Below are 14321 nucleotides of genomic sequence, written 5' to 3'. Positions count from 1 at the left end.
TTACTTCCGAATGCTTAAATGACCATTGCATCCAATTTTTGGATCTACAGCTGCAGATCTCACCCGCGCATGTATGTTGGTTCTACTACCCTAGGTCTGTCAAACCTGTGTTGAACTACAAATCGGGCCATATGAAACTGGTGAAAAATGCCTTTGCACTCTCTTTCTTCAGTTCTGCGCTGAAGAAATCCTGCACTCATTTAGTTGAAACCAGTTTTTCTGGGCAGGTACAAAATCTGAGTCAAGCTGGCTTCCCACGGGATGTATTGGTAAAGATTTGCGAGAAGTTGATCAAGAAAATCAAAAAAGGTCCCGCTGATGGTTGCAACTTGGCAGAGAAGGCGCAGCGCAAAAAATTTGTTGTTCTTCCATATGTGCATGGTTTTACCCACCGCTGAAAAAAGGTGGCATCACGATATGACGTGCAAGTGGTAATTTCTGCCAGGAACAAGCTATCCACTTTATGCGCCAAGGTAGACCGACGTGTGGCGAATCGAAAAATTGTGCAGCAGGATAAGTGCAATGTGAGTCATGTTCATAACTATGTATCCTGTATCACCAGTGTTGTCTACTCCATACCCCTGTCTTGCATTCGTGTATACGTGGGCCAAAGGGGACGATGTCTAAGTGTTAGACTTAGGGAACATTGTAATTCTCTGAAAGGCCACTCTGGCCTTCATTTAGCAGCGCATTGTAAGAAATGTGGCTGCTCCCCGCTCTTCAGTGACACTTCTGTGTTGTTCCACCACAAAAATCAAAGAGCGCGTGAACTTGTTGAGGTCGCGCACATTCATAAGCAATCTGAGTCTTGCGTCAGTATTCCCTCTGTTGCTTTACCTGAAAAAGAGTTATCTTGGTCCTGTATGACGGGCGTGCTATGGTTGATGTGCCCTGGGTTTTTGTTGATACGGGTCGCTCTTGGCTTTTCCTCCTCCCCCTTTGTTTTTTCTTGCTCTTTATTCTGTCCTTTATATTGCCTTGTTCTTGCAATAAAGCTTCAGTTGATAGTCTGCGCCTGTTGGTGCTTTCCTCTCCTCTTGTGTCACCGTCCGTTTTTTGTGCAGTTACGTAATGGATCATTACCAAGTCGTACCACTCTTCCGCCGTGAGCCGCCGTAACGCACAGCTTGCAACGTTGTTCGCACTCCAGCGCAGCCGTGATAGTAATACGCATTTTGGCCAAGGGGGCTGGTGAATGCGGCAAGGCCACATACGAACGCCACCACGGTGTTCCAGCGCGGCCTTGAGTGAGCATATCGTCCCGCGGGATCCACATGGCTTACTATAAGGGGTACGTGCATTGACATGGTATTTGCAAACCTGGAATACGATGACCTGAAGCCAATAAGCGTGTCATTGGCTGTACGTCACACCGACCACAAGGCTGTGACTGTGTAGGGATTCGAACTTTGTAGAGAGTCTGTTCAAGCCGATTAAGCTACGGAAGCCATGAAGCCAACGCTGCAGCAACATATACAAACAGGGCGCAACGATCGAGCAGACCCGAAGATCCGAACGGAGGACAACGATGAAGAAGACCACCAGATGCAGTCGTACAATAAAGCACTACTACCACCACATAGCTCAGCAATAGTAACAAATGAAGAAGAAAGAAAAGAAAGGAGAAATACTTGGAAAATACTTGCAAAACAGAAAACTGCAATAGCCTGACGGAAGGTGGCATCAGCTTCGCTGTTTCGATGGCTTTCTCTGAGTGGAGCTGGCTAGATTTTTTTAACGCGAAAATGTTTTATGCCGGGAGTAAAGGTTCCTTTTCTCCCGGGAAGTTGACGGACAAGGTCCCTCGATAGCTCGGTGGGGGTGAAGTATTCGACAGGAGACGTTGGACGATTACGTACAAATTGTATTAGAATCAGGGGCGTAGCCAAGGGGGGGGGGGGTTGGGGGGGTTCAAACCCCCCCCCCGGAATTTTTCAATTTTGCTAGAGTATATAGGCACGCACACATACAAACACACGCACGAACATACATAAAGTATGGTTGAACCCCCCCCCGAAAAAAATTTCTGGCTACGCCCCTGATTAGAATTCTAACAGGGTAATTGTAGTTGCAAATGGGAAAACTAATTTCCACTCGGCAGAGGGTCACCAAACAGGCCCTCACTCTTCTACACCTTGTTTTGTGGGTGTTCGAGCCCAGGCCATTGCGAGGAATTGCGCAGTACAGAGCCTCGCCGTCCTACCGCAGCATGGTTACAGCCCAGACTGCCTGTCCGCGCTCCTCAGTGCGGTGTTTAGAATCGAAAAACAAAAAGGGGGAAGGAGAGAACAGTATGGCTCATCATGGATGGCGCTGAGCGCCTCTTCGCTGCTTACACCGGTCTCCAGCTGCCCCCACCCCTACCCTCCGCCCGTGGCTCGTATTCCAACGCGAGTCTGCCGGCTCGTGGCTCTCGTATTCCTGCACACACCGGCAGGTTGTCAAGTGCGCTGTTATTTAGTAGGGGGGAGGTGTACACAATTGTGTGATTTGTTAGTATGGGGGGAGGAAGGCCTCAGTTACCAGAGACGAGTTTCAGGTGTTTCAGACGGCCCCCAGGAGAACGCCACTTCTTGTCGGCGCCAGCCATTCCCGGTACAAAGACAACAATACTCTGCGACATAACTGATGCCCGGCCCTACACGTTCCCCCTAAGATGCTAACTGAACTTTGAGTCCGTTCAGTTAGTCCAAACACAATAAGCCATGATATGGCACAGGGAAAGCCTGCGTCCGTACAGCTGAATCGCAAGGTGATTTTGTTCGCATCCAGGCCCAGTGGGTATACAGTCTCAGGGCCAAACTAACAGGCAAAGAAGTAAAATAAAAATTTTCAGTGGCTTAGCTCGGCTATGCCAGGATATGCATAGCGTTAGCAAAGGTTCAGCTGTTTATTCTTAGCTTTCCAGATTGTCTAGGATTATTCGCCTTCTTCTGTTCATTCTTCGTACGCTGAACCGCTAATTGCCAGACAACTACTTCAGGATCCGATGAGACAAGCTTCTCGGCTCTTCTGCGCCCTCCAGCAGCATTTGCGCTCTCCTTCTGCATGGCGTTACCCACATGCAAACGCCAGTCAAAGCGCTATCAAGCGGCCCCAGCGCAGTGTCAGATGGCGACTGCACAGCGAAGGCGAATAGCTGCGCGCGCGCCGGCGCCACTGTGTCTATGGCTACGACGTCACTCCTCTCGAATAGGCTTCCCAAGCAACGCTAAGCGGCGCTGCTGCTCTTCACAGGCAGCACCATCTCTGGCAGAAAGATAGAAACTGGGGTGTCAGCAGCGCACGTTTTCCCTTCTCTCCACCGCGTTGCCGCTCGCTTCTATGCACGTGCAGAGCTCTCGCGGCGCCTCAAAATGTACCGCCTGAAGCGCGGGTTCAAAAAGATCTCACAGCTGGACAAGCAGTTCCGAAAAGCGAACTTGATAAAAGGAGAAAGGCTCGTCAATCACGTTAACGGTGAAGAGCAGTCGATCGACGACAACGACGCCCGACTCAAAGCGAAATGGATTTCGCAAGTCGCGATTACACCGTGTAGGACTATACCTCCAGGTAAGTCTCATTCTGTCATGTTAAAGATGAATAATGGTCCACATGCACTCCGAAATGAAGCCGTACACGCTATCGATGTTCTGCGGTGTGGACTACAAATCATATGATTGTTGGTTTGATATGGCATGCTTACAGTAGCAGCCGTGTACTTTCGTGAACAAACGTTTGCGGCGTGCGAAAAAAAGAAATTATACGGCCATGGCACTGTTTTCTGAGAAGGTTAGAGTCAAGTCCTCCGTGCCGCTGGAGAATCACCCGCCGATTAAGACGCGAGGCAGCTAGCTGAGCTGTAACCACTGTGAAGCAAGATGAACTGCTCGCCCCGTTTTTTCGACTCTCGCGTCATGCTTGCAGTCTCTTTTTATGATATCGACTTGACAGCCGTGCCAAACCTGCTGCGCGAACGCGGCAAGAAAATCGCACAGTCAGAAGGTGGTTACCTCAAGGTTGAAATTGCAAAGCATGCATTAAGTGCCAGTTATATTTAGCGGCTTAAATATATATAATCCTAATAAAGTGACAAAAACAAAGCAAAGCTGCAGAACGATGTCAAAGCTTGCTGAAAATGCACAGACGTCCGTTCCGGCGTGATAAGGTAGCCTTCCCTACGCGTGAATTGCAGGCGTCGAACTTCTGACAATGTGCCGAGTTCAGTTGAATTCAACCAACCGCGCAACGCTAACGGTATAAAGTGAGTGTGAACGTTCAACAACGACGGGTAGGTGTCACGAACACGGCGAATCAAAACACAAAGTGGTTTCACCTACAACCGCAACTGAACTTTCACAATGCGAGAAGACAGCGAGTAATCATTGCTGTAGTCGCTGCGTGCATGCGCCGCGTTACTTACTGATTCAGGTAGTCGAAACGAACGAAAGCGATGAACTCAGACAGCCAAAATAGAAAGCGGGACAGCGCTGTCAGCTATCCACGCTTGCCGCCTTTATTTCACGTGCGACACGCCTGGTAATCGATACAGTTTCACACGTGAATCGCGTGCCTTGGTGTTGTCTGCACTGTTGTGGCAGCGCACGACGGAGCAATACTTCGACCTCGCGTCCACTTCCGTGGGATCGCTTCTGCCATCGCGGAAATGCGCAGCTTCGCACAGCAAGCATCTCGGTTCAACGTGCCGAGCTGACGGCCCCCCAGTTATCCGCACCGACAGAAGATCGCGTGCACACGTGCGCTAGCGCTACCGTGAAAGGGGCTGAGTCGGCCGCGCCAAGCTCCAGAGCTTTCCGACAGAGCCGCGGCGCGGCGCTGTCGTCGCGCCGCAAACTTGAGCTTGGGTTCCCTATACGGCGCAGACCAGCAGCGGGGGGCGCTGTGAGCGCTGGATGGTGTCGGACGCACGCCGCATCGGCTCCGCAGATTTCCTTCAATTTCTGCGGGCCACCACCACCATACCCCTCAAATCCGGGCTTATCGTCACCACCAAGTTCTACGCGTCACCTAGACACCACCCTCGTCCAGGTGGGCCCAGCTTCTGGAACTTGAAAGACATTCTTCACTCCCGGCTGCAAGGCCGCCTCGCTGGGGGAGCCCGTCGGGGCGGCTCCCGGCCCTGCGATGGCGGCTGCCAACGTGGTTACGGGCTATGACCCTGCCTCAACGCAAGTACTGTCGATGGAGATTCCATCCCCCGAACAAGCTATGCCCTCAGAGGCTATGCCCTCAGAAGACGAATATCTCGAGGATATGGTGAGAATATGGAAACGCAAGCAAGCGCAATCCGAGTCTGCGTCCCAGCAACAGCGAGGCGCCGCAGCTGGTTGCCATCCCCCAGTTGTGCAAGGAGCGCCGGCGCGCCGACCCACCGGTGGTGCTCCCACCTCTGCTTCCTCCTCGCTGCCGGCGAGGCAACACAAGTGGCGTCCGCGTCAGACGCCCCGCCTCTCTCGAGATGACTACATCGTGGTCGTGAAACCTCGCGTTCCCTGCGAGCTACGCACATGTGTCCCGGCCGATCGCGTGGGCGACGCGATCCGGAACTACCTGGGCGATCGCTCCACCACGTTAGTTCAAGTGTGGCCAATCTGGATATTAGAGCGATGATATTTAGTCTTCATATCTGTCGCCAACGAAATCCCCTTTACCAAAGTACTCGACATGGTGAAGGTAAAAGACCTCGAGGCACTGCGCTGACCAAAGTGAAAATTAAAAAAACACAGAAAAAGACGTTTCGGCTCCCACACGGGAGCCTTGTTCACAAGTGAAATGAAAAACATGCGTCAAGCAGTTAGCCTTATGTACGCTTGAATACGTCACGCAGGCAGCGCGCATAAACTGGCGGCAGATTACCATCGCTCCTGTTGAGAGTGCGGGGTGTGGTCTGTATCACGAGCGACTCAAGATGAAGACGCCGTGACAGTCCTTTTTCTCTAGCGAGAAGACATGCCATTCCCCAGTCGATTGTGTGTCCACCTGGCGCATGCTCAGCCAAAGCACTGGATTTCACATTTCCCTTCATCACGTCATAATTGCGCTGCTTGAGACGCCGTTCAAAGTCACCAGTCTCACCAATATATAGGTCGTCACAATCCGCGCATGGGACAGCGTACACCACACCGTGGAACTTCGCTTTGGGTAGTCTGTCCGTCACATTCACGAGTGATTGTCGCAGTTTCTGGTCTGGAACATGTGCCACCCGGACGTTGGTTGAACGCAAAACACGGCTTAGGGCTTCGCTTATGGAAGGGATATACGGTATGCCCGCGCGCTTTTTACCAGAGGCTGCAAAGGGAAATTGCGGACGTGCGATTTGTCGTTCGACAGCGTTCAAGAAGGAATTTGGATATCCACAGGCTGACCATTCTCGCCGCCCCATGCGTACGTCAGCTGCGTAGTCTTCTCGTCTTGTGCAGATTTTCTGCGCGCGACGTAGAAGCGTAGAAACCACTGCCCTTTTGTGAGCAGCAGGTTGCCTGCTATCAAAATGCAAGTAACGCCCTGTGTGGGTCGTTTTCCTGAACACGCCAAACGTCAAAGTGGGCCCTTTCCTTTCAATGAGCATATCAAGGAATCGGAGCTTTCCTTCGACTTCTTCCTCCACCGTGAATACAGCGTCCAGGTTTGGAGTGCTGCAGCACTCGTCCTGTGGTTTTTGTGTCTTCAGTCCCGTCCTTCGTGCTGTTATATTTTGCTTTGTCAGGGATCACGTTTGTTGGCAATACCAACCGAGATCCATCAAGCCAATCTTAAATTTCAATTCAGGGCACTCAAAAACTGTAAAAAGAGGCATCGCGTCAACAGTGCTGGGTACCGCTCTTCAGAAGTCATGCAAGCATTTTATGGCGCGTGCGTTTTATACCCAGGTTGCTCGTCGTACAAGCTCTGGCTTTCCGAGTGACGTGATTTGTTCCGTCTCGGAAAAAATGATAACGAAGTTGAAGAAGCCTCATCACCGTGATCCCAGTGCCCCGGAAGTCAGCGAGAAAAAGAGGCATGCTGTCATTCCCTACCTACACAGAACCGCGCATGGTTTGAAAAACGTTGGTGCGCGGTATGGCGTAAACATGTTTTCATCGCATAATAAAGTAGGTAATGTGTGCGCTTGGGTAGCCAGAGCGTTGCGTCAGAGGCCAGGGAAAGGGGACAAGTGTGTCACCAATCATGTACACAAATATGTGCATTGTGCTACTGGCGTGGTTTACGTCATTCCTCTCTGTTGTGGCAGTGAATACATGGGCCAAACTGGGCGTTGCCTAAACGTACGCCTACATGAGCATGAGCTGACGCTTTCAGGTGCCGCTGTCGCGTCTCATTTGGCATCCCATTGGAGATCATGTGGATGTGTGCCCCACCTGCTGAAAACCACTATCAAATATAGACATGTCGATCAGCGCACGCGTCAAAGAGCCGAAGCCTTTTTTATTAGATGCGACAACAGGTGCATAAGTAATCCTTCAATCATTCTTCTAGTTGAAGAATACAAGTATCTGTTAGACAAGACATGATTAATCTTGCGTTGCGACACATGTGTTCGGGCTTGATGACTCACTGATCTGTATATATGTTCTTTCCGTTTCGAAAATAATTTTAGTTGTGAGTTCAGCGCGGTGTCTCTTTTCTTCTTTCTGTCCGTGTTTACCCTGTTGCGCTGTCAATTATTTTACGATGAACATCCACCAACTAGCCCAACTCGCGATTCTGCTTCACTCCTTCCTCAAGGAATAGATCGGTGCCCAATATCTTCATTTCAGCTGTCTTCTATTTTAAGTATGCCGTCTTGCATCGAAAGAAGGACAGATGCTATAGCGCAAAAGTCGAAACGAAACACTAAGAGGCAGAAGTAAGTAGGAAAGCTGGCCTCTTACTATTTGCATTTGAGTTTTGACCTGCATAATCATGTCCTTCAGTGTGTACCAAATCGCCCCTCTCCCTCCCTCCCCCCCCCCCAAAAAAAAAGGTAATTGTGGGATGAAATCACGATAGGGAACTAACCAGAACAGAAATGACACAGATTGGATGCGGCAATATTACATCACCAGTGTTTATTTTTTCACCAAAACAGATACAATGGCGAAAAATTGGGGGGCGGCAAAAAAGCTGCAGTTATTGCAGCTTGACTATACACCGTCCACCCTGCGTCAGCAATGACAGGGTAAAAACAAAATACAAAAAAAAGGAAATAGAATGAAAAGAAATAAAGAGAATAAAGCAAGTAATTATACAAGCAAAAGGTGGAGTAAATGACAGGCCAAGGTATACAAACAGAAAGGAATATTTCATAAACACTTGAACACAATAATTCGTAGAGTGTGTATCATCGCTTTCGTACATAAGAAAGGTACGCGAGGAAATTGTAGTTCTAGAAAAAAGCAACTGATGCAAAGCAACACAGAGTGACCTATGTCAACAATGCAAAACCTACAAAAATAGTGTTTGTACATCGACAGTGTTTAATTTGACGACTTTTATGTCTTGCTCCTTATATGAATGGAGTATAGCTGGTAACATGTGGCTAAGCCTTTGGGTGCCGTTATTGGTGTGAGATAACGGAATTTTCCGCGGCATTTTGTATCGATGAAAGTAAATGCTTTGAGTATGTTCAAGATTTGCAAGTGTCAGAAATGCGTGGAGTTTCCCTCTGTTTGCGCTAATATAGGATTTTAACAGCCTGAATTTGTATATGTCGTTTGCCATAACGATTTTACGTTTAGCAAAAAGTTGTCCTGTGTGTTCGAGGTATGGTATGTTTTCTATTGCCCTGGTCGCTCTTTCCTGAAGTATTTTTAACTTATTTAAATTTGTCGACGTGGTGTTTGCCCAAACCAAAGCGCAGTAGTTCAAGTGGGCGTGGAAAAGAGCCTGATATATAAGTCGCTTATAGTAACGGGCAAAAGACGTCGACAACGATTTAAAGTCCCAACCACGCGTCTCAACTTTAGGCTAATGTGGTCTGTATACTCATTCCAAGATATATGTTCATTAAAACTTACTCCAAGCGTCTTAATGGATTTGGGCACTGCAGTTTTGTATGGGCCTAGGGTAACATAATTTGGCATTTGCAGTGATATGCCGAGGGCTCGTAAAAGGACACATTGTTTTTGATTCATTTAACATTAAATTGTTCTTGGTAGACCAATCACGAAGCTTGTAACATGTGTTGGCCGCTAAAGCCTCGAGAGTACTAAAATCTTTTCCAGTAAAAAAAATAGTGTGCAGGTATCAGCACTTATTATGAAGTTGCAATTTTCACCCATTTTGACTATGTCATTTATGTAGTATAAAAACAACACAGGCCTACCTTGTGGTATACCCCGGTTTTAATTGGTTGTGTGCGCGATTTGAAGCCGTTTATCTCAACATACTGAGACCGCGCACTCAGATATGACTGCATAAGTTTGAGTGGTATTCCCCTAAATCCATACCATTCTAATTTATTTAATAACAGTTCATGAGATACGCGATCAAAGGCTTTATTAAACTCCAAATACAATGCAAGTGTCAAAAGCATCTTTTCGATATTGCAAAGTATGATTTCTTTCTGTGCTAATAAGGCACTTTCTGTTCAAAGTTTCTTTCTGAAACCAGATTGGTATTCGGTTATTAGATTGTGTTTTCTCGAGAAACTGTCCATTCTACCGTTTATTAATTTTTCAAGGCATTTCGAGAAAACTGGTAGTATAGATATTGGACGATAATTGCTCAAGTTGTATTTATCTCCGGACTTATATATTGCAGTAACTTTCGCTAGTTGCATGTTGGTTGGGAAAATACCTGTTCATAACACTAAGTTGTACATATGTGTTAGCACTTCCGCTATGAGGTCTAATACATACTTTATTGGTCGCATTTGTATGCCGTCAGGATCAGAGCTCCGACTATTTTTTATTCTACCATATAGCGTAATTACTTCAGATGTGGAGTCGGTTTAAGAAAAAGCGTGTTTGATAACTGAGTAATGTCAGTTGTTGTTTGCGCGCTCTGTCTGGCATTTCCTATTTTCACAAAGAAATCATTAAATTTTCCTGCATGGTCGATGGCGCTTAGTATCCTTCCATCTATTTCAAGATTATCTATCTTCGCGTCAGGGGCTCCTTTGTTCAGTACTTCATTTACCTTTTTCCACATGGTATTACGTTGCTCTGGACGTTCTAGGCCAAAAATACGGCTGTAGTAGTCTCTTTTCGCCCTTTTTTTCTTTATTCAACCTATTGCTAAGAGCCTTGTATTCAACCCATAAGTCCGCATTACGTGTTTTGACGAACAGCCGGTAAAGTTTATTTTTATGGGTTATCTGAGGCTTAAGGTAGTTTGCTATCCACGGGTTCCGCGATTTACTTGACCTGCGATGTGTCTTAAGAGGAAATGATTCGATGTTCCTTGAATGTTGCAATAAAGTTGTTATATGAGTTGTTTGCATCTTCATCAGCCATTATATTATTAAAATTTGCCTGCATGATGCGGTACCTAAAGTTCTCCAATGTGTTTGGTGTTATTGAGCGGTACGTGAATTCTTCTGGTTTTCAATAAGCCAAATTGGTATGCATTTTTAGGAAAATAAATGTAGGCAAGTGATCGCTTATGTCAGAACTGATCACCCCTGAAATTGTTTATTCTGCGGTAGAATTTGTAACAAACGTGTCCAACAATGACACTGTAGATTCAGTAATACGCGTAGGCATAGTAATGACATTTTTAAATGAGTTGCACTCAAGCACAGATAAAAATTCAGTACTTCTAACGGAGTTCTTCGAGACATCTATATTAAAATCGCCACCTACGGTAAGCATATGATTCATAGCACTTGCATGTGACAAAAGACGTTCAAGAAATGTGAGGAAATCAGCCGTAGAACCGCCAGGAGGGCGATAGAGAACAGCAAATACATTTGTGCCCCTCTTTAGACACAGTGATTCGTAGTTTTTTGTGACAAGACTATGTTCTTCGATTACTTCACAAGACTCAAGTGTTGTTAGAATGGCAACGCCTCCCTCTCTACTCTCCGTGCGATTTAAATAGAAGCTATTTAACCCTGGTAGCATGAAATGTTCTGACTCATCAGTATACCACGTTTTTGTGAACACTAAAAGGTCAAAGTTTCTGCCACATGATTCCACCAGCGAAGTGACATCGTCCTTTTTTTGGTTGAAGTGATCGGGCGCTTAAATGCATCACTTTCAACACCACGGGCGTTTTTTCTAGATTTCACAATGCGCTGAATGACCTCAAGGGTGTTATAACTAGCCAACAACATGGTAAAAAAGAGCCATCACCCATTACTTCAAAAGCTTCACTTGTTCAGCGCTGCTAATTTTTTCTACGTCACTTTCTCGACAGATTGCCACGATAGGTGACGTCTCCGTGCGACGGGCAAAAATGTTTCCGTTTCTTGTCCAAACAAACTTCCAACCATGTTCACGCTTTCGTGAAATTGCCATGCCCAGTAGTCTCTTCATTTCCGGACACAAGCGCTCACTCACATAGATGGGGTCGTCACTTTGCAAGCCGATAGGAGCGTTCGTAATCTTGCTCTTTCTAGCCACATTGAGAACCCTGTCACGCTTTTCATGGCGTTGGAACAGAACAATAATGTTTGGTTTATCTTTATCTTTACTCGGCACCCGATGACACACATCGACGTCACAGGCTGACATGGGTTCTCCGTTAGCTCGTCCAACTTTCATCAGAAGCTGTGCAAGGTTCTCATCAGCTGCCTTTACAATTCCCTTGATTTAAATGTTTCGATTTCGCGAGTATTGCTCAGATTTTAGCATGCTCGTTTGACAGGTAGCAAGACTTTTTTTTAGAGTGAAGATCCTAAGTTTGACAGCGTCATTTCCTTTCTTGATTTGTTTGTTCTCGTTCAGAACAAAGTCAAGTCGGCGATTCACATCATCGAGACTGTCGCTAACATGACTTAAGCTGGATTTGATTTCCTCAAATTCCGCACGCATCTTGCGCTCGTCTGTGCGCATGCCTTGTTCGAAAGTTTCTTTCGTGCTTTTCTACTCAGCTCTCATTTCCGCTTTAAAATCTTGCAATAGTTTGGCAATTTCTTTTGACATGTTAAGTACAGATACTCACAGTAAACACAAAGAAAACTAAATCAGGGCACCGGCGACAGCAGCTAAAATATTGCAAAACCTATCGCAGATCAATGCAAGAACCTGTGACCCAACCTGGAAAATGCAGTAGTTGCTTGTAAAAAGACGTGCGCACACCACTGGCCCTGCTGCCAAAACGCCGTTTCGTTGGGGCGGTTCCGGAAATATAGGGACCAGTGGTCGTGACTGGTTGAAGCCTCGTACGCCAGTCGTCGCCTGCAGTCAGTCGTGGTGCTCGCTCGCAGGCGTCGATAAGATAGTGGTTCCCGCACGCAGCTGTTGAGCAGTGTACAGCAGTGCTCGATATCCGTCGGTGTCGAGATCTGGAAAATGCAGTAGTTGCTTGTAAAAATCGTGCGCACACCACTGTCACTGCTGCCATCACCACAACACTAGCATATACGAATGTCATTGTAAATCACCAATGTAAAAAGAAAACTTTCTTAGATGCAGAAAGAAAAAAAAAGAAGATAACAACATTGTACAAATATAAAACAGAGAAAAACTATGTAATAAGAAATAAACTATGTATAAAAACTAACTACAGCCGAAGATAGAATGACATGTCAAAAAGCGGCTACAAAAGCGTCGTTATCTAATATGCTTACTGTTGTAGCAGGCAGTCGATTCCATTCTGAAACTGTTCTGGAAAAAAAGTGCTTTTAAAAAGATTAGTTCTGCAACTATATTCTCTAACTTTGAGTTCATGGTCTGTTCGTCAGGATATATAATGCGGCTGAAAAATGTACTGCCTGCGGGCTATTCCAATGTGGCCATAAAATATATTGTCGAAAAGCTTCAAGCGTAAAGTTTCGCCTTCTTTTTTCTAAAGGCTCCCATTTTAATGTTTCTTTTGTAGCAGTAATGCTTAGGTTTCTTTCATAGCTACCGATAACGTACCTTGCCGCTACGTTCTGAACTCTCTCAAGTTTGTCGCGATCGGTACTTGTGCGAGGGTCCCATACAGTGCATCCACACTCTAAACTTGGTCTCATGTAGCTCTTGTAGAGAACATCGCGGGCCTGCTGAGGAAACAGCTTCGTGTTACGCCGTAAGAATCCCAACACCCTGCATGCCTTTCCTGTAATGAAATCAATGTGCCTGTGCCAACACATAGATGGTGTGAGGAATATCCCCAAGTACTTATATTCGAAAACAGTCTGCAACGGAGAACCAGATAGGGTATAAGCTGCCGGTGACATACGTCTTTTTGGGGGGATACGCATGTGGACAGTTTTTTGTACATTTATTTGCATTTGCGATTTGCCGCACCAGTTTTATATTTAGTTAAATCATTTTGTAAGATAACGGTATCAGCAAAGATGTAATTTTCCTATTAAATATTAGATCATCGGCAAACAATTTGACGGAAGAAGCGATGGTGTCGGGAAGGTCATTTATGAATATTAAAAAGAGCAATGGACCCAACACTGATCCCTGAGGGACACCAGATGTTACGTGAACCACATCAGATTCTGCGCCATATACCACCAAGTAGTGAGAACGTAACGGTAAGTATTCCTGAATCCATCTAATTATCTGTTCATTGATATTAAACCAACGCAGCGCACATACAAGCAACTTGTGATCTACAAGGTCAAACGCTTTCCTGAAATCTACAAATACCGAGTCCACACAGGAGCAATCATCCAGTGCACCACAAACTTCGTGAACGAATTCTGTTAATTGAGTTGTACATGGAAGCTTGTCTGAAACCGTGGTGTTTCGGATTAAGAAGGTTCTGATCGGTTAGGTGTGTCATTATGTTACTGCACAAGACGTGCTCTAATATTTTACAGACTATACTTGTTAGAGATATCGTTCTATAGCTGTTGACCAGTTCACGAGGGCCTGATTATACACAGGCACAACGCGTGCTACCTTACAGTCGTGCGGCAAACTTCCTGTGCTCAATGATTTAGAATATAACACATTAAGAAATGGTGGGATGAACGGCGCACACAATTTGAGAAAGAAGCCTGTCAGTTCATCCGGCCCTCTGGCTTTGCTGGGGTCTAAGCGTTCGAGAAGAGACTCAATTCTGTTTTCATCGATAACTATGTCATCCGTGTTTGCCATGCTTCCGTCAGAAGGCGAAGGCAGAACCCTGTTCGACGGACACGACGAGAAGATGGAGGCAAAGAACGTATTGAAGCAGCTGGTCTTGTCTAAGCTATTTTCTATTTCTTTTCCGTTGTGCTGAAGTGAGGGAAT

Source organism: Rhipicephalus sanguineus, chromosome 1, assembly GCF_013339695.2.
Source record: "Rhipicephalus sanguineus isolate Rsan-2018 chromosome 1, BIME_Rsan_1.4, whole genome shotgun sequence".
Classification (NCBI taxonomy): Eukaryota; Metazoa; Arthropoda; class Arachnida; order Ixodida; family Ixodidae; genus Rhipicephalus; species Rhipicephalus sanguineus.
Note: the sequence above shows the minus strand (reverse complement) of the source record.